This window comes from Staurois parvus, unplaced genomic scaffold, assembly GCF_062004578.1.
Source record: "Staurois parvus isolate SC_StPar_1 unplaced genomic scaffold, SC_StPar_1.0 ptg000737l, whole genome shotgun sequence".
NCBI lineage: Eukaryota > Metazoa > Chordata > Amphibia > Anura > Ranidae > Staurois > Staurois parvus.
In genome coordinates, this window is record NW_028318533.1 from 622,866 (window position 1) to 645,097 (window position 22,232).

Sequence of the window (22,232 nt, forward strand, 5' to 3'; positions counted from 1 at the left end):
CTTATCTCCTTTAAAATGTATTTATTTAAACGTATTATAGTGCATTTACATGGCAAACATCATAAAACAGCTTTTTGGTACAATTTTAACTGATCCTCTGTGTGTTATCCACACTGCTTATACTTGCTGTATCTTTTCCTTTAAGCGTCGTGATGTCAGAGCCCCTCCCCATTAAATATTTAGTATATATATATATATATATATATATATGTAATAAATAATAATATATATTTATATATATTTAGTATACAGTATATATTTATGTTTGAAAACTTAATAGCACGCTATTTACAGGGGTGTTTATATTTGAATTATTAATTTTTCACACCAAAAAATACACATAGTAGCTCACAAGAACTCAGCTTTACATTCCCATGCATTGGCTTTCTACGTTGCCTCCTATACGGCCGGAATTGATTGAGGTTGTCACTGAGATTAGAAGAATGGAGTACCTCACTGCTATGCATGCTAATCTTGTCCCCCTTTTTGAAGCAGTGTGGGATCCTTTCATTTCCAATAGATCTACTCAGATGTCTGATAATGCTAGCTGATATTTTCATATTTTCATCGATGGACCTTTTCTCTCTTCTTTTGTTGATTTGTGACTGTTACCTCACAATTCTATGAATTGTTTTGCTTGTTGTATGCCTTTTCATGAGAATCTTCCAACTAAATTCTACTGGTGAGTAGTCAATTTTAGAATTTTGTTTGTTCGGGAAAAAGTTTCCATCCTTCTTTGATTTTCCTTATCATGTCATGTCAAAATGATCATGGAAAATTGAATGAACATTTTGAAAACTCATTTGTTAAAACACAACATTCTACTTTATACTGTATGGCCAACTTAAAGTAGAAGTAAACCTTCCTATTCTTTACAACCAAGGAGGCTGCCATCTTGGTCTCTGTTTGACCTGCAGTTGCCTTGGTGCTGCACGTGTGATCAGTTATGACACCAGGCATTCGATGGCTTGACAGTTCAGTTGAGAGCACAAGCAACTGTGACAGTTATCATTCATGGCATGCCTGGAATGTAACTGTTTTGGGAAGCAGTTAAATCAATAGGTTTAGTTGCACTTTAAGTACACCTCACCATTCAACTGCCCAATGCCAGTGCCATAGTGACCAATAGAGGCTCAGGCATATGACAATCTTCATGGAATTACATTGAGTGAAACTCACTCTTCTCTCAAATGTAATAGCTGTTCTGGGAAGGGTTAAATAATGTTGTTTACAGATCTCTCTTCATTTAATGACTATGTAGATCTTGGCTGCCATTGGGGATTAGGCAGCTGTGAAGCTCCTTTTGACAGTTTGCTTTGAAGTTGTGTAAATATAATTGTATGTCTAAATTCTGGGGAGTTTAGAACTGAGTACCAAGCCTGTCCAGCCATGGACAGAGGGGCCGCCACCCCCTGTTGGACACAGATGGGATAATACTGTCATTGGGGGTTTCGCAGACCCCATTAATTCTCCTTTGATCCTCCTCACTAATAACTAATGCCAATGCACAAAACCAGAATGACTGCCTGGAACTCCGGATGTAATGTTGACATTTCCTCTTCAGATGTATTTATATAATATTCCTGTTCTTTCTATTCTTTTTCTTCCGTCGGATTGTGGAGAGATCAGATCTACTCTCTAAGGCTGGAACCACCAGATCTACCTCAAAGATTTTGCCAGATCTACCTGAAAGACTAAACAGCAGAGCCCACTCTACCAGGTCTACATGTAAACCTCTGTGACTAGATCTACTCTACCAGATCTACTTTGAAGGCTTAGTGACTAACTCTACTCTGCCAGGTCAACCACTAAGAATCTGTGACTAGATCTACTCTACCAGATCTACTTTGAAGGCTTTGTGACTAAATCTACTCTGCAAGGTCCACCACTAAGAATCTGTGACTAGACCTACTCTACCAGATCTACTTTGAAGGCTTTGTGACTAAATCTACTCTGCAAGCTCCACCACTAAGAATCTGTGACTAGATCTACTCTACCAGATCTACTTTGAAGGCTTTGTGACTAAATCTACTCTGCAAGGTCTACCACTAAGAATCTGTGACTAGATCTACTCTACCAGATCTACTTTGAAGGCTTAGTGACTAACTCTACTCTTCCAGGTCCACCACTAAGAATCTGTGACTTGACCTACTCTACCAGATCTACTTTGATGGCTTAGTGACTAAATCTACTCTGCAAGGTCCACCACTAAGAATCTGTGACTAGACCTACTCTACCAGATCTACTTGAAAAACTCATTGACCAGGTTCTACCAGATCCATCCTCGAAAGTTCAACAGCTTGATCCACTCCATCATATCAACCCTCTACCTCCTAGTCGTCAGATCCATTTTCTTCTACTCAGTGACCAGATCCACGCTATCAGATTTGGTGAGCAGATCTTCCCACCATACAGGTGAGCCATTACCGTTTCATAAAACATATTTTTATCAGATTTCATAATTTTCCTAAATTATAGCATCTATAAATAGAGGAATTAAGCCATCAGAAAGCGTTCCTTAGAGGAAGACACGACGGCTCTCTACAGATCTCCGACACGGTGCTAATAATAATATCTGTTCATGTTCAGGTTTAATGACCATATGTAATGATGGAGCAGTACAGAGATAACACGGTTACATGGGGGAGCAGTAAAGGAGAGAAGAATATTAGGAAGGTCATAATGAAGTGAATTACCAAAAAGCATGTTGGCTGAGCTTAGTAAATAGGGTCAAGCTGTGTTCACATTAATCATTTAGCCCTCGTTCACACCCGTGCGACTTGTCCTGCGATTTGACAGTTTCAAATCGCATGATATGTTGCACCCTACTATTCACAATGGAACCGTTCAAATAGATGCATCTCCGACTCCTTCGGAGTCACACTGATTTTGAAAGTAGTTCCCACACTACTTTTTGCAATTTCAGGTACAACTTGTATAGATATCTGTGTATGAAGTTGCACAGATGTTTACCAAGTCATACTGACATGCGAATTTGAATATATGCAAATTTGAATGAAGTCACGCGATATCAAAGTCTGATCCAACGTGAACCAGGGCTTAGTCATGGGCAAGAAAAAAAAAACTGTTTTTTAAATCCTCCATAACTGATTGTGTTAGCACAGCTTCACCTTATGTACTAAGCTCCCTTTACAAAGTTAACAATCTATATTCCTCTTTTAGTGAATCAGTTCCAATCCTGATGCCAAGCAATAATCAGGGGAAAAAAGGCATAAAACATTTCATTATATCTCATAGGCTATGCCCCTCATCAAAACCCACTGAGGGCTTATTCACATCTAGTACGCCGAGCTGAGCTGATCAATGCAAAGTCAACACAAGGACGCAGCAATAACTATTGCTGTTTATGTGTTCAGTTTACACCAAAGAATTGCACTGGAGTGTGCTAGGCACAGGGCTGTCATACTGATGGTCCTCCAGCTGCTGCAGAACTACAAGTCCCATCATGCTTCTGCCCATGGGAGTCATGCTTGTACTTGTCAGCCTTGCAATGCCTCATGGGACTTGTAGTTCTGCAACAGCTGGAGGGCCACCAGTTTGACACCTAAGCATCTTTGGTGATCCTGCCATGGAGGTCCTCATTTGGGCACTCCCTGTTATAGGGTGACAACGCTTTGTCTCTTTCCCCCTAATGTGTTCCTGCGTTGTCACCCTGTCACACCATGTCTGATGGAGACTGCAAGTGGCCGATTCAAAGCACATTATGCAGACATAGTTGACTTTTCTAACCATCGGGAAACCAACCCTGAGAAATACTGTGTAGCCCTCACTACACTGCATGTAGAGAGAAAGTGGCTGCAAAGAGGCTGCAGGAGATATGCAGCACTGGGACGGAACAAAAGTGAAAACAGGGTTTAGGTAAGGGCTGTCGGTACATACAATGCATATCACATTGCTTTAGTTGCTGTAATGTAATATACCTTTGCTATCAGTGCGGAAAACAAATATAACATCCCCGAGATTACTTTTATATCCGGTGACAGCAAATATTTGTCTTGTCTGCTTACAGCTTTGGTGTGTGTAGGACTAATAGATACGCTGTCACGGTGTTCATCTACGGAGAACGCATATTGCTGTTCATTCATTACCTCTTCTCTCAATAAATAATTCACCTGAAAAATTGCAGCATTGTATGTACAATATTAAGAGTCAAGAAAAGCAGGCAGGTAGGTAGAATAGACAGGTGCTCTTTTCCTTCCAGGTGGTGCACACTCACCTTAGACAGGTGCTCTTTTCCTTCCAGGTGGTGCACACCTTCCAGGTTATGCACATTCACCTTACACAGGTGCTCTATTCCTTCCAGGTTATGCATACTCACCTTAGACAGGTGCTCTTTTCCTTTCAGGCGGTGCATATTCACCTTAGACAGGTGCTCTTTTCCTTCCAGGCGGTGCACACTCACCTTACACAGGTGCTCTTTTCCTGCCAGGCGGTGCACACTAACCTTAGACAGGTGCTCTTTTCCTTCCAGGTTATGCACACTCACCTTAGACAGGTGCTCTTTTCCTTCCAGGTTATGCACACTCACCTTAGACAGGTGCTCTTTTCCTTCCAGGCGGTGCACACTCACCTTAGACATGTAATCTTTTCCTTCCAGGTTGTGCACACTCACCTTAGACTGGTGCTCTTTTCCTTCCAGGCGGTGCACACTCACCTTAGACAGGTGCTCTTTTCCTTCCAGGCGGTGCACACTCACCTTACACAGGTGCTCTTTTCCTTCCAGGCGGTGCACACTCACCTTACACAGGTGCTCTTTTCCTTCCAGGCGGTGCACACTAACCTTAGACAGGTGCTCTTTTCCTTCCAGGCAGTAAGAACTCATCTTTGACAGGTGCTCTTTTCCTTCCAGGCAGTAAGTACTCATCTTAGACAGGTGTTCTTTTCTTTTCAGGCAGTAAGTACTCACCTTAGACAGGTACTCTTTTCCTTCCAGGTTATACACACTCACCTTAGAAAGGTGCTCTTTTCCTTCCAGGTGGTGCACACTCACCTTAGACAGGTGCTCTTTTCCTTCTAGGCTATGCATACTCACCTTAGACATGTACTCTTTTCCTTCCAGGCGGTGCACACTCACCTTAGACAGGTGCTCTTTTCTTTCCAGGCGGTGCACACTAACCTTAGACTGGTGCTCTTTTCCTTCCAGGTGGTACACACTCACCTTAGACAGGAGCTCTTTTCCTTCCAGGCGGTGCACACTCACCTTAGACTGGTACTCTTTTCCTTCCAGGCGGTGCACACTCACCTTAGACAGGAGCTCTTTTCCTTCCAGGCGGTGCACACTCACCTTAGATAGGTGCTCTTTTCCTTCCAGGCGGTGCACACTCACCTTACACATGTGCTCTATTCCTTCCAGGCGGTGCACACTCACCTTAGACATGTACTCTTTTCCTTCCAGGCGGTGCACACTCACCTTAGACATGTGCTCTTTTCCTTCCAGGCAGTAAGTACTCATCTTAGACAGGTGCTCTTTTCCTTCCAGGTTATGCACACTCACCTTAGAAAGGTGCTCTTTTCCTTCCAGGCGGTGCACACTCACCTTACACAGGTGCTGAATCGCGTTCAGGAGAGGAATGTTTTGGCCAAAAAAGTCATATGCAGCAAAAACACGTACAAATGCATATAAACGATTGTAAATGCGCCTAAATGCCAGCCACGCTTAGCGCTTGACCCTTTATTCATGTCAATGGAAAGTACTGTGGCCAATCAAATGAATGAATGTCCAAGTGCTAAACGCGGGTAAACGCAGCTAAATGTGGTACCACATTTAAGGTGGGAATACACGATTAGAAAATCGACCGATCGGTCATCTAACGGCCGAGAGGCGTTCGTTCATTGGTGGAAATTGTGGCCTGCATTAACCAATCTAAAAAAATTGTTTGTCAGGCAATATGTAGTGTTGACGTCTTCCGTACAAGTGGAAGTGATGCGGTGTGCGTGTGACCTTGTAGCCACGCCCCTTCCGGCCAGAACGAGCGATATATACAATTACCAGCAATGAGTATAAGATCGTTTATCACATCACCTATATACATAAATATAACACTTTTCAACAGGTAAAAAGTTTTGGGCATAAAATTAGCTAATCTTACATAATTTTGGGGTGCTGAAAACGAAAATGGCCCTAAAAAATGTTGATTGGCTCTAGTTTCCATGATATATTCACCCATCTAATGACGTAAGCCATTCAAAATTATGATGCAACTTCAGCTGCATATTGCGCAATTGATACTGGTGACCAATAGAAAATTGCATGTATACTGAGATGATGCAATATTAGCCTTTAATTGCATCACTTCACTGCATAAAAGCTGCAGTATCTGTAGCTGATTGTAGTTCGACAGCGTCTTTACATTTCGTTTTATGCTTATATAGGCTACTCAGTAATGCCTCGAACTTGTGTGAATAAAGCAGATAATTTCTGCTATATCTGCGGTGAAATAACTTTTATCTCACAAAAAAGGAGGATAACAGGAATGATTAAGAAAGCCTACAACTTGTATTTTGGCTGCAAGATAGGAGACCAGGACAAGAGCTGGGCACCACATATATGCTGCAATTCTTGTGGGACGGCACTGGAGCAATGGTTGAATGGAAAAAAGGCATCTATGCCTTTCGCTGTGCCAATGATTTGGAGAGAGCCAACAGATCATGTTAGTAATTGTTACTTTTGTATGGTGCCTCCAATTGTAAAAGGGCTAAATAAGAAGAAAAAGTTATCTGTGCACTATCCAAATATTCCATCGGCAATACGTCCAGTTCCTCATGGAGAGGGGCTACCAATTCCTAAAGCACCAGAATCCTTCGTGGTTGAGTCAAGTGAGGAAGAACCTGAAGCGTGTAGTCACGTGCAGTTGTAAGAGATAGCCCTTTCCTCGAATACAAGAGAAAAGCCAAGAGAAGCAAAACCGACACAAACTGAAGACAAAACTAGTGAGAATCCTAAGTATTAAAATGATTCAACTTAGCTTATGGCTATAATTTTTCTTGGTAATCCTATGCAATATATTATGCCATTTAGGCTTTGTTATGTAGTCAATATCACTTGCTTTATATTTGTGGAAAGACATCTATCTATATAATTATTGTGCATTATGTAGTCATTACGCCTATAGTAGAAAACTTTCCGTTTACAGAAAAACTAGAGCCAATGGACAAATTTCATTGTTATATTTGAACGCAGAATGTGAAATTCATTAAGAAATGGATCCTTTTGTTTCCAAAACTGGCAAAAAATAAAAATTTGTTGAACAGTGTAATCTGCACAATTCTGGTTTTATGATCTCATTAGGCCAATCTACTTTTAACATTTGGATTTTTCATGTTTACGAAGATTTCTTGGATATAATCATCCGAGTCATCTTCTGTTTCCGCTCATGCGTGATAGCGCTTGATAGATTTTTTCCGTACGACCGTCATACCAACGCATAGAAAATCGGTCATTCATATGCAAAACGACAACATTTTTCACTGTTGTTCAACCGGATTTTTTCGTTCACAATATCTTTCCGCTCATCAACAAAGTGAAAATCGTCCGATCAGTGGTTCCACAAAATTTTTCACACGATTTTCTTATCGTGTGTACGGGGCATTACATGTGTTTTTGCCACGTTTAGCATTTTTCTATAGGAGTTCCAGTGTACCTTAACCACCTCCCGCCCGCCATATAGCAAAATGACAGACGCAAGGCGGTTCTCTCGTTCTGAGAGGACGTCATATGACATCCTCCCATTCTAACCGCGCATGCGCGGCTCCAGGAGCGCACAGAGCGGCGATCGGCGGTGCGCTGTGTTCCTCGGACACAGCGGATCACCGATCAACAGAGCCGAAGATGTCAGCTCGGTCATGTGATCAGCTGTATCCAATCACAGCTGATCATATGTAAACAAGGAAATGCTGGTTATCGGCATTTCTCTCCCCACGAGCTGTCACGCTGACAGAGGAGAGGAGAGCCAGTAATCGGCATTCCTCGGAGGGGACATGTACACTGATCATCAGAGCACTGATGATGAGTGTGCCCTGATGATCAGTGTGGCCCCAGAAGTGACACTTGTCAGTGTCCATCAGTGCCACCTGTCAGTGTCCATCACTGCCACCTGTCAGTGTCCATCAGTGCCAGCTCTCAGTGCTCATCCATGCAACCTGTCAGTGTCCATCAGTGCCAGCTCTCAGTGCTCATCCATGCAACCTGTCAGTGTCCATCAGTGCCAGCTGTCAGTGCTCATCCATGCCACCTGTCAGTGTCCATCAGTGCCAGCTCTCAGTGCTCATCCATGCCACGTGCCAGTGCCCATCAGTGCCACATCAATGCCACATATCAGTGCCTACCAGTGCACATCAGTGCCACATATCAGTGCCCATCTGAGCTGCTTTTCAATGCTGCCCGTCAGTGCCGCCTATCAGTGCCCATCAGTGATGCCTGTCAATGTCCATCAGTGCCACCTATCAGTGTCCATCAGTGCAGCCTATCAGTGCCCATCACTGTAGCCTCATTAGCGCACATCAGTGAAGGAGAACAATCACTTATTTACAAAATTTTATAACAAAAACTAAGAAAAACATTTTTTTTTCAAAATTTTCAGTCGTTTTTGGTTCGTTTAAGAAAAAATAAAAAACCCAGAGGTGATTAAATACCACCAAAAGAAAGCTCTATCTGTCACAAAAAAATGATAAAAATTTCATATGGGTACAGTGTTGCATGACCGCGCAATTGTCAAAGTGCAACAGCGCTGAAAGCTGGAAATTGGCCTGGGCAGGAAGGGGGTAGAAGTGCCCTGTAGGCAGGTGGTTAATGCTGCTGTCCAGCACGGCTGCCTGGATGACAGGACTGGCCAAACAGACTTACATTGCTCAACAGGTTATACAGCTCTCATATATGTACAATAAATGTCTATTCAGCTGCTCTGATGACTTCATATTACAATGTATAGAGAAAGGCTTCTATCTGGATGTATAAGCATGCTTCCTTTTTTCTTTTCAGAAATCCAAACGTGAGAGAGAATTACAGATCCTTGTACAATATGTTCCTGTCTAAAATTCCTACAATGCTGATCATGTGTTGGTTGTCAATGGAGACTGTAGAAGGTAATAAACCTGCTCTAAGTTCCCTGTTCTGTACACCTGCTGTGACCATCATCAGGGGTTCCCACCATCCCTGCAGCAGATTTCCCAGGTTTGTACACCTGCTGTGCCCATTATCAGGGGTCCCCACCATCCCTGCACCAGAATTCCCAGGTCTGTACATCTGCTGTGCCCATTGTAAGGGGTTCCCACCATCCTTGTACTGAGTTCCTGGGTCTGCCCACCTGCTGTGCCCATTATGAAGGGTTCCCACCATCCCTGCACCCGAGTTCCTGGATTTGTACACCTGCTGTGCCCATTATCAGGGGTCCCCACCATCCCTGCACTAGAGTTCCCAGGTCTGTACACCTGCTGTGCCCATTATCAGGGGTCCCCACCATCCCTGCACCAGAGTTCCCAGGTCTGTACATCTGCTGTGCCCATTATAAGGGGTTTCCACCATCCTTGTACTGAGTTCCTGGGTCTGCCCACCTGATGTGCACATTATGAAGGGTTCCCACCATCCCTGCACCCGAGTTCCTGGATTTGTACACCTGCTGTGCCCATTATCAGGGGTCCCCACCATCCCTGCACCAGAGTTCCCAGGTCTGTACACCTGCTGTGACCATTATCAGGGGTTCCCACCATCCCTGCACCAGAGTTCCCAGGTCTGTACATCTGCTGTGCCCATTAAAAGGGGTTCCCACCATCCTTGTACTGAGTTCCTGGGTCTGCCCACCTGATGTGCCCATTATGAAGGGTTCCCACCATCCCTGTGCTGAGTCCCCAGGTCTGCACACCTGCTGTGCCCATTATGAACGGTTCCCACCATCCCTGCACCTAAGTTCCTGGATTTGCATTCACTATATCTGGTCTCCCAGGACCCTACATTCACTATATCTGGTCTCCCCGGACCCTGCATTCACTATATCTGGTCTCCCCAGACCCTGCATTCACTATATCTGGTCTCCCCGGATCCTGCATTCACTATATCTGGTCTCCCCAGACCCTGCATTCACTATATCTGGTCTCCCTGGATCCTGCATTCACTATATCCGGTCTCCCCGGATCCTGCATTCACTATATCTGGTCTCCCCGGACCCTGCATTCATTATATCTGGTCTCCCTGGACCCTGCATTCACTATATCCGGTCTCCCCGGATCCTGCATTCACTATATCTGGTCTCCCCAGACCCTGCATTCACTATATCTGGTCTCCCCAGACCCTGCATTCACTATATCTGGTCTCTTAGGACACTGCATTCAGTATATCTGGTCTCCCCGGACCCCGCATTCACTATATCTGGTCTCCCCAGACCCTGCATTCACTATATCTGGTCTCCCACAGTACACACAACATGAAAATGCAATTACTTTAGTAAATAAAAACTGCTAAATACCTATCTTTTCTCATCAGCAGTTAGAACAGTCTTGTGACTTCTATCAGTGTCCAGAGCACTGCTTGGGAGTTTTCTTTCTGTTCTAGGAGGATGCAGAACCCCTGACCTCCTGTCTGGACAGTGCTGATTGACCCTGTGATGAGCACATGCACTCTCCCAAGAAAAAAAAAAACTATCAATAAACTCTAAACTGAGCATGTGCAGAATGGCTTCAGTCTGTCTTATCAGGAGACATGAGGTGGACATTTGAACAAGAGAAGGAGCAGTGAAGACAGGATCAAATGGCCTGTTTCCACAATGTGGCTGATTAACCCCTTAGGTTCCACAGTGAGTATAACAAGCATGCTTTACTGCATATACAGACTGATTGTACTGTTGTGGGTTTAGTAACAGTTTAACCTCCCTGGCGGTATGATCATGTCAGGAATTTTGTGCTGAAAGCGGTACCATTTTTTTGCATGGAAATATGTAGTTTTTAATTGTAGGCTGTAATTTTTAGGAATAACTCACTGAAATCTATCCGAGTCTATTAAACATTCCGGGTATGATAAAACTTGAAACACGAAATCATAAATTATAATTTAATAAATAATCATAAAAAATAATAATATAATAATAATAAATTTAATTCATTAATATAATCAAACCAAAAACAATGAAATGTGAAATACAGAGGCAAATTCGCACATCGCTGAGCAAAGTCGCAAAATCGTTTTCAGTGTCTGATGAGGAATTTCCCCCACGAATCATTATCACTCAATTCTGCAAGTGGTTCTGATTTACTATCGCTGTTCTAAAACCGCTTTTGACGTAAAGGGACGCTTTTTGGCCGCCATGGACTTTTCTAAGTTTCCAGGCAGAAAGAACATTCAAAATGCAGGCAGGGCACAGGACAAAGCAGTGGGGACAAAATGTATGTGAAATGCAGTGAAAAAGCAATGACAGCAAAAATGTCATTTTTTAAAAATTTCAAATTTCCCGCCGGTTCTGCCGCCCGAACGTTCTGACGTCACGGGGACCGGAACACGGAAGCCAGATGCCGGCATCCGCCGGAGGAGATGGACGGGGACGCTGCAGGGGACCCATCGTGGGAGCGAAGGACAAGGTAAGTGCTGCAGGGACCCCCAGAGAACGCTGCATGGTAAGCCCGAGTGTAGCTCGGGGTTACCGTTCTTGGTATAGAAATTCTACCCCGAGCTACACTCGGGAAAACCGCCAAGGAGGTTAACCACTTGCCCTCCTGAGGATATACCCCCCTTCCTGACCAGGCCATTTTTTGCGATACAGCACTGCATACTTTTACTGAAAATTGCACAGTCATGCAACGTTGCACCCAAATTAAATTTACATCCTTTTTTTCCCACAAATTGAGCTTTCTTTCGGTGGTATTTGATTGCCTGTGCGGTTTTTATTTTTTGCACTATAAAAAAAAGACAGACAATTTTGAGAAAAAAACAATATTTTTGACTTTTTGCTATTAAACATGCCCATTAAAAAAAGTTATCAAATCAAATTTCGTCATAAATTTAGGCCAAAACGTATTCTTCTACATGTCTTTGCTGAAAAAATCCTAATACGTGTAAATTAATTGGTTTACATGAAAGCTTTAGCATTTACAAATGGCGGTATAGATACAGGATTTACACTCGGGCTTACCATGCAGCGTTGCTCAGGGAGTCCCTGCAGCACTTACCTTGTCCTTCGTTCCCGTGATGTGTCCCCTCCAGCGTCCCCGGCCATCTCTTCCGGCCAATGCCGGCATCCGGCTTCCGTGTTCCCGTCCCTGTGACGTCGGGACGTACGGGCGCCGGAACCGGCGGGAAATTTGAAATTTTTAAAAAATGTCATTTTTGCTGTCATTGCTGTTTCAATGCATTTCACATACCAAATGCCTTTGCAAACCTAGTTGTTATCTTATAAAAACAACTGTGACATCATCACAGTGTAGTATAAACCTTTAACAGAGCTAAGGGAGTGGCCCAGCAGGCTCCACCCTGTAGAAAACTATAGGAGGAGGCGGAGATCAGACCAGTCACCCTGCACAAGGACAGAGAGCAGCAGTGATAGGTCTTTATTATAGATATAAGGTCTTCCACTGGATTAATGCACAGATCTGGAAGAAATACACAAAGCACACCAGGATTCAAGTAATAATGAGGTATGTATTTAGATAATATTCACTTCTCATTGAGTTCAGCTTTAACCGTTATCTGACCGCCCTATAGCAGAAATACTGCTACAGGGTGGCACAGGTGAGCAAAATCATGTATATATATGTGATCCCAGCAGGGGCGGACTGACAACTCATGGGGCCCCAGGGCAATAGGGGATCATGGGGCCCCTGTGTCCTTGCCCAAACTCAAAAAAGCCTATGAAAAAGGTACCAGGGACATCTAATGGGGCCCCCTACTGACCCCGGGCCCTCGGGCAGTGCCTGAGTTTACAAATGGTCAGTGCGCCCCTGAATCCCAGTATAAATACCGCCATTTGTAAACGCTATAACTTTCACATAAATCAATTAATTTACACGTATTGGGATTTTTTTAGCAAAGACATGTAGCAGAATACATTTTTGCCTAAATTTATGAAGAAATTTGATTATTTAATTTTTTTTTACTGGATATGTTTAATAGCAAAAAGTTAAAAATATTGGTTTTGTATTTTCAAAATTATTGGTCTTTTTTTTTATAGCGCAAAAAACAAAAAACACACAGGTAATCAAATACCACCAAAAGAAAGCTCAATTTGTGGGAAAAAATGGAGGTAAATTTCATTTGGGAGCAGCGTTGCATGACCACGCAATTGTCAGTTAAAGTAACACAGCTCCGTAACGCAAACAATGGCCTGGTCTGGAAGAGGGGTATATCCTCTGGAGGGCACGTGGTTAATCGGCCCCTAAACGATACAATCTGTGTCTTCTCTCTCTCTCTCTCTCTCTCTCTCTCTCTCTCTCTCTCTCTCTCTCTCTCTCTCTCTCTCTCTCTCTCCCTCTCCCTCCCCTCTCCTCTCCCCCCCCTCTCTCTCTCCCCCCTCTCTCTCCTCTCTCTCTCCCCCCCCCTCTCTCTCCCTCTCTCTCTCTCTGTGCGTCTTCCTCTCTGACACAATGACATCTCTTTTCTTCTACACAGAACATCCAGTCCTGCCAGTTTGTTAAATCCGGGAGGTTTGGCATTTCCTCCTTCTCCTGGGTTTTGTGTTTCTCAGGTTTTGGATGGGGTCGGGGAGGTGGGGGGGGCTCCTTGTCTTGGCAGTTAGTAAACCTCAGACTGGCACAACGCCCTCTCCTGGCTATAATGAGATCATCACACTGCAACATTACATTTCTTATAATAAGAGATGAGGGTGCTCGCCGTGTTCCTCACGCACCATGAAGGACTACAATATTACCATCAACCTTGGAGTCTAGCTTCACATGTCTATCCTAACAGATTCCTGTAAGATCAATGGGAGGAGTCCTGTGTCTATGCCCCTCCCCCATGACTGACAGCTATGACATGCTAGGGTTTTTTCCTTTTGCGCTGATTGTCACCTCTGTGTCCTTCTAGGTGCGAAAAACTGCTATGACAAACTCGGCTGTTTCTACGATGATAAGCCATGGTCCGGTACTCTGCAGAGGAAGGTCGTTCCTCTACCCTGGAGCCCCAAAAAGATTAATACCCGATTCTTCCTCCACACCAGGGACAACCCCAAATTTTACCAGGCGAGTCACAGCCTAAATTCCCACTGCTTATCAATATAATGTCCTCACCACAGTCACATACTGTTATTATTATTCATGTATATACTATAGCTCTGACCTATTCCGTAGTGCTGTACAGAGAACACTGAGCTTGTCACATCAATCTCTGCACCAGAGGAGCTTACGCTCTAATGTCCCGCCAACAGCCACCCATGTAGTGCACCCTCTAAAGAACTACTGATGAGCTTAGTCTTGTTTCCCAAGATGAAGCACACAGCCAGGCACACAGCATTTTCTTCACTCTTCCACTGGCTCAAAGAAACAGTCGAGGGGTGTCTTTTTTAAGGTTTTATAGGGAGTGTTGAACTTGGATGAGGCGAAGGGCAGTGTTAATTTCATTGACCAAAATATTTTTGTTGATGAAATTAACACTATTCAGAGGACTAAAATACAAATAAAAATAAAACAATTGAGATGACTAAAATACGACTAAAAATATAATAATTGACGACTAAAATACGACTAAAAATAAAAAAATTGAGATGACTAAAATACGACTAAAAATATAATAATTGACGAGTAAAATACGACTAAAAATATAATAATTGATGACTAAAATACGACTAAAAATAAAACAATTGAGATGACTAAAATACGACTAAAAATAAAACAACTGAGATGACTAAAATACGACTAAAAATAAAATGGCATTTTAGTCAAAAGACTATGACTCGGCTAAATCAAGATTTGTTGTCAAAATTAACACTTGTATATCACAACGGCTAAACCTGTGTCTGCCATGCATGTTCAAACCTTCATACCATAAATAACAATATGTTATTAGATTTTTACTCTAGGAGTATACTGTATAATAAATTTGAAATTCTGGAGAAATGCTTAAAAATAGGGCTTTTTTTCCCCTCATTTATACTTACCCCGGTGGATGCAGCATCGGTCCAATGCTGTATCGGTCCCCCATTGGCTCTAAGTGTGAGAACTCGCCACTGATCGCTCAATTCTCACAGCCTCTCTAAGCAGAGAGCGCTGACTGTCAGTGCTCTGCTCCTCCAGTGCTCACTGGAGCGCTGGGCTGTGGAGGCAGGCTCTGGCTCCCAGCGCTTTCCTGAGAGGCTGAGCCAGGTGCGGCTCCAGACTCTGGGGTGGATCTCGGCTTTAAAGTCGAGATCTTTCCCCAGCCTGGACTGGCTGAGTGGCATCAGCCGAGAGCAGACTTCAGCCCACTGTTAGCTGAAAACAGATCACAGGATTGCGGAATGAACTGCACTCCTTTGATCCACAGGATCCATAGTATCCCACCAACTTCCTCCTGGCTCTCTCCAGTGAGCTTCACCAGACCAGACTTGATTCAAGGGCTTAAGCTTGCAAATTGGCCCCCCAACTATGGCTTAGCTTAGACCTCAATGTTTTCCTAGTGGCTTCTTCTAGCTTTCCTTCCCCAGGGGCAGAGCCCCATGCACAGGAATCTCCTCCAGCAGGACTGGAATGAAACTCTCCCCTCTGCCTCAGGCCTCAGACTATTTATTGTCTCTCCAACCATCTACTGGGCACACCTCCCCAGGGATTGGCTGGAGTTCCATAAGTATTCAGGCTGTTCTTCCTCCCAGTATAATTCTAGAATTATCTAGAATGCAGGGGGAAGTAATCAGAGAAGCAGCCTGTAAGACACTGAGCAGCCCTAAACAATCAACCCCTGCTCCTTTGATTACAGAGGAGCTATCTAAGTTTACCTAGCAGCCAACACTACACTGGGAGGGTGCTACACACACTATTATTATTATTATTATATATTTATATAATATTTATATATGGTTGGCTCTGAGGTTCTGCTTTGATACGCATCAGCCATTTGGAGGCCTACAGCCCCCCAATAGCCACCATCTAGGGAGATTGGACCATGCTGTCTTTTTTGTAATGTGCCTTTGATTTTATTCTTTTGTGAGTATACTACTTTTTATTCAATATATCTCAGTTGTAGGAGGTAATGCAATAGGCCCGTGTGCCCTCTGTTTGTTTCTTTGCACACAGCTCCTTTGGATTTCCCTGGTCCGTTGAGGGCAGCAAGGCTTGCATTCCCAAAAAGTACTCCATGTGGGGTTACTGACATTGTGGAGCTCATCTTCCAGCGCAGAAGTTTCAACATTCATTTGCTCATGCTTTTTTATATATTTATATAGCTCTGACATATTCTTCAGTGTTGTACAGAGAACAATGAGACTGTCACATCACTCTCTGCACCCAAGGAGCTTACACTCTAATGTCCCACCACAGTCATACTATTACTATTATTATTATTATACATTTATATAGCTCTGACATATTATATAGCACTGTACAGAGAACACTTAGCCAGACCCATCAGTCTCTGCACCAGAGGAGCTTACACTCTAATGTCACAGTCATACAGTATTATTATTGTAATATACTCTATTCATATAGCTCTGACATATTCTGCAGTGCTGTACAGAGAACACAGAGACCATCACATCTGTCTCTGTACCACAGGAGCTTACACTCTAATGTCCCATCACAGTCACACACTATTATTATTGTAATATACTCTATTCATATAGCTCTGACATATTCCATAGTGCTGTACAAAGAACACAGAGATCGCCACATCTGTCTCTCTACCAGAGGAGCTTACACTCTAATGTCTCCACACAATGACTTAAAATTATCATACATTTTTATAGCTCTGACTTATTCCACAGCGCTCTCTCAAAAAGTAAATTATTTTGTTTGCTTTTTACTGTTGCTTGTATTTATTGAGTTTATAAATTGGTATTTTAGATAATTTAAAAAATATATATTTATTACAGGGTGCTCCTATGATTCCCACTTTTCAAGTGGGACTTTTCAAAACTGAACAATGCATAACAATAAAATACATTCACAGAACACAATGCCTTATGTGAGCATCCAGTGTTATGTATATGTTGTAATTACAATTGGCCACTAGAGGTCCCTAGCTGCCCATAATTACCCAATAGAAATGTGATTCTCTGCTGCCCATCACACAATGTATGTTTTTAGAGATATTCTTCAGATACAGTATACCAAATGTATTTCAATCAGTACTACAGGATTTACAATCAAATATTCTGAAACACTGTTACTTCTTTGGATTGGCACTATATAAAGTGATGAAACACAGACTTTGTATATTCATACATACCATTTGATTTACTTTTCTTAAAACTGATCATTTAATGACATGAATTGGAAGCTCCTGAGTCAAACTCTGCTCTTCTGAATACAATTTCGCTGTTTCAACAGCATTTTGCTCTTTTCGGTTTCTAAGTGCAACAGAACTAATGTGTGAATGAGCCCAATAGTGCCTTTTGTCCAATTTCATGCCAATGAACCACTTGAAGATTGGCATGTTAAACCCCCTTCCTGTCCATGCCATTTTTCCTTTTTCAGAACTGTGATACTTTGATTGACAATTACTTGGACATGCCACATTGTACCCAAATGAATTTTATATCAGTTGAGATAGGGTTTTTTATTAAGTGTTCTTGCATGGCAAGACCACTTACTGTTATCTCACATATATATTCTTATTATTATAGCCAAATTTACCACCCTAACTCCTCCCACAGTTTTCACACTACATAGACAGTAAGATATGGAAATGTGCGGATTGTTCCCGATTGGTGTGATATTACTTTGTGGAACGTTTCGCCAAATGGTTCATGAAATATCGGCATTTTTGTGGTGAAATTGGTCCCATAGAAATGAATGGCGGAATGTTCAAAACTAGAGTGGGAGCTGACAAAAGCTAGAGTGTGAGCTGAAAAATCAGGACATAATTTCTAAACTGCCATCACTCCCTCATTTTCAAGCCCACCTACACAAATCTTATATCAAAACGTTCAGCTATCCCTGCTGCCACTAAAAATGTCCACGGCTAAGCCATAGTCCTAATAGTTTTCACAATATGATCATTTGTGTGCAACTCACGCCGCCCATTGACATTCATTGAAACTCCACTCTAGCCACCTCAAATTTGAAGGGCAATTTCTAAACTGCGACTGTGCCTTCATTTTTAATATTTCAGAGACATACTATGCATCATGTAGGTCTGGGTCTTGTGATTCTCACAATATAAAGCTCTTCGCTGTAGGATTTATAATTTTTAAATTACAACCGTTTGAAGATAGCAACCGCCAGTGAAGTGAGCAAGTTGGAGCAGTTTGTTACTCCATCCACTCCAACCACACAACAGTTACTCAAGCCACTCCACCCAGTTACTCCGCCCACTCCAGTTGTAGACTACTGGTGGAGGCAAGAACACTTCACACAATTTCCCCAGAAATTGTAGCTTTTCTAGTTTTTTTTACTACACAAACGAATAAGATTAAACATTTTGAAAGAAAAACTGTTTCCCATAAAAAATATTGCTGCATTTAAAAAATAAAGCAAATATTTGCATATTATTTAGTTTGTGTGAAAGTTATAGAGTTTACAAACTGTAGTATACTGTATATATTTGAAATTTATCAATCCTGATGTACTGACTGCCTATCTCATTAGGTCCTAAAATGTCAGGAAAATAGAAACACCCCAAAAATGACCAATTTTTGTAAAGTAGACACTCCAAATAGTTGGAGAGTTTTTTTAAGTTGTATTTTTTTCCCACAATTTTTGGGGAAAATTAGGAAGTTAAATAAAATTTAATTTTTTTCACAAAGTTTTCATTTTAAGCTATTTCTCACCTACAGCATAGGCATACTTACAATTACACCCCAAAAAACATTCTGTTACTCTTCCCACATATGGGGGTACCACATATGTGAGACTTTTTCAGAGGCTAGCTGCCTAAAGGGGCCTAAAATCCAAGGAGACCTTCAGGATTGAAGGGGCCATAAAGTTTGCATTTAGTATCCTGACTACTTATCACATGTTCAGAGGTCATGGAACACCTGGACAACAGAAACACATATAAAATTACTACATTTCAGAAATTAAACACCCTAAGAATTTTTAATAGGCATTGTGAGTTTTTAAATATTAATTTTCTTGCTATGTGTTTTTGAAAAATAAATATTTTTTTTTTCACTAAGATATTCCTAACACACAATATGGGCATACTTAGCATATATATCCACCCAAAGCACATTCTGCTCCTCCTCCTGAGTATAAAGATACCCCATAAGTGAGACATATTTTACAGCCTAGCCTCATAGAGAGGCCCAAAATCCATAGAGCACCCTTAGGCTTTCAAGGAGCATAAATTATGCATCTAATTTCCTATCGTTCACATTTTTGAAACCCCTAGGGCACCAGGGCATTAGAAAGACCACATTTTGAAGAGTGAACACGTCATTTTATAAGCACCATGTTAATTTTTTTAAAGTTTTAATTTTTTGCCACAAGTTTTTGGAAAATGCAGAAAATAAAAACGTATTTTGTTACACAAAGTTCTCAATACAAGAAGATATTTCTCACACACAGAAAATACATACCTAGAGTTACACCCAAAAAAAAACAACATTCTGTTACCCAATGTAGAGTATGCACTTGTTCTGGTGACACTGGGAATGGCTTGACTAATGATCAGGAACATTGTTGCTGGCTGCACTGGCCTGATGACACTAGTATGGTGACACTGGGACTGGTGTGGAGCCGATCAGGAATACTGTTGCTGGCTTACTCTTGATTGGTGACACTGGGACCTGTGTGGCAGCAGTTACTGGCATACACTTGTCTGGTGATACAGTGACCAGTGTGGCAGTGATCAGAAACACTGTTTCTAGCTTACACTGGTCTGGTGACACTGGTCCTTGTGTGGTGGTGATCAGAAACACTGTTGCCAGCTTACACTGGTCTGGTGACACTGGTCCTTGTGTGGTGGTGATCAGAAACACTGTTGCCGGCTTACACTGGTCTGGTGACACTGGTCCTTGTGTGGTGGCGATCAGAAGCACTGTTGATGGCTTACACTGGTCTGGTGACACTGGTCCTTGTGTAGCGGCACACAGAAGCACTGTTGATGGCTTACACTGGTCTGGTGACATTGACTCTAGTTTGATGGCGATCAGGAACATTGTTTCTGGCTGCACTGGTCTGGTATAATTGTCACTGATGTGGCAGTGATCAGGAACATTGTATCCAGCTTACACTGGTCTGGCAAGACTGACACTGGTGTGGCTGGTGATCAGGAACACTGTTGCTGGTTTACATGGGTTAGGTGACACTGGGAGTGTTGTGGCTAGAGAACTGGAGCACTGTTGCTGGCTTACACTGGTCTTGTGCACTGGTACTGGTGTGGCAGCAATCAGGAATTCTGTTACTGGCTTACACTGATCCTGTGACACTGGGACACATGTGGCTGTGATCAGGAGCACTGTTGCTGGCTTCCACAGGTCTGGTGACAAAGGGACTGGTGTAACTGTAATCAAGAACACGGTTGCAGGCTTAAAATGGTCTGGTTACACTGAGGCTGGTGTGGCAGTGACACTATTACTGGCTTACACTGACCTAGTGAAACTGGAACTTGTGTGGCCATGATCAGGAACACCGGTGCTGGCTTACACTGGTCTGGTGACATGGGGACTGGTGTGGTGGCAATCAGGAACATCTCTGCTTGCTGCCCTTGTCTAGAAACACTGTGATTAGTATGTTGGTGATCAGGGACACTGCGGCCGGCTGTTTTGGTTTTGTGACACTGGGATTGGAGGGGATAGTGTCTGGCTGTAGTGGTCTAGTGACAGTGAGACAGGGGAGGCTAGTGATCAGGGATATTGGCTGGCTAATCCAGTGATAATGTACTGCATAAAAAAAAGAAGCTGTTGCCATCACTGTGCAAACATTTTGTTTCCTCTCACAGCCAATCAGTGTGAGAGGAAAAAAAGTGCTGGCTGCAACATGTAGCCTTTGTTTACATATGCAGTCACAGTGATCACTTGGTACAGGGCACATTTCATTGGTACTGTAGCCTGTTCTGTGATCTGCTGAGTGCAATGGACACAGTGACCATAAAGCACCCCATGAATAGAGCCGTCCAGCTGTATATATACAATGGCTGGTTAAGTGCTTTGTTAATGGTAGTGACAGATTGTCATTTTTTATTTTGCCTTTAGTACCACCCTAAGCCTATTGCTGAGATAACATTAACTTGGCAATATATTGTTGTTATTCAAATAATTGCCTCTGTGGGATGCACATGGTTCCCCTCCCTCTTAGATTGTAAGCTCCCAGGATCAGGGCCCTCCTATCCCTCTTGTATTGAACTGTATTGTTGCTATATTGTCTCCCGTTATATTGTAAAGCGCTGAGCAAACTGTTGGAGCTATATAAATCCTGTATAATAATAATAAAAATACCCATCTATGTGCATTGAAGTAGACATAAACCCAAATAACTACAATCCCAGCTCTAACATGTTCATGGCATTTCAAAAATCATTTCAAATCTCAAATTTGCAGCTTTCATTAAAAATTTCCCTGGTGTTTCTGCCATGAGGGCCATTGTGCCAGCACCTCCTGTTATAGGCTGACAACACTCTGTCCCTGTCTCTCAATTGCGCTCCTGCATTGTCACCCTGTCACATGGGCTTCTGATGGAGACTAGTGGCCTTCTCAACACACATTACACAGGCTTGGTCTACTGGTGTCACCATCAGGAAACTCAACCTGAGAAATGTGATGCAGCCATCTCTGGAGTGAATGGAAGTGGCGACACAGAGTGTGCAGGGGATCAGCAGCAATGAGGTGTAATAAGGAACAATTATCTGATTAAAAACATATTTCTGATACACAGCTCAAAGAGAAAACTAAATGTCACCCAGTTAAGTTTTACAGGCATACATCGGTTTACAAATTTAATTCGTTCTGCAGGACTTTTCGTATTGTGAAAAATTCATAAACCGAAATGCAGTTTCCAATAGGAATGCATTGAAAACCAATTAATCCGTTCCGGAAGTCAGAAAAAAGTAAAAAAAAAAGTCTTTTATCTGTTCAAAACTCTTTAAAAAGTGCACTTTAAAGGCACAAATACTGTACAGGGACATGATTAAAAATTAATTTGTAAATGCATTGAAAACCAATTAA

General features: G+C 42.5%; 1 long non-coding RNA gene across 1 annotated transcript; it reads left to right on the plus strand.

The window, feature by feature from the left end:
* Positions 1 to 1,369: 1,369 nt before the first annotated feature.
* Positions 1,370 to 14,176, plus strand: LOC149445229 (uncharacterized). Its single transcript, XR_016306431.1, has 3 exons — positions 1,370 to 2,415; positions 8,999 to 9,102; positions 14,024 to 14,176. It is a non-coding gene; the product is annotated as an uncharacterized LOC149445229 (long non-coding RNA).
* The last annotated feature ends 8,056 nt before the right edge of the window (positions 14,177 to 22,232 follow it).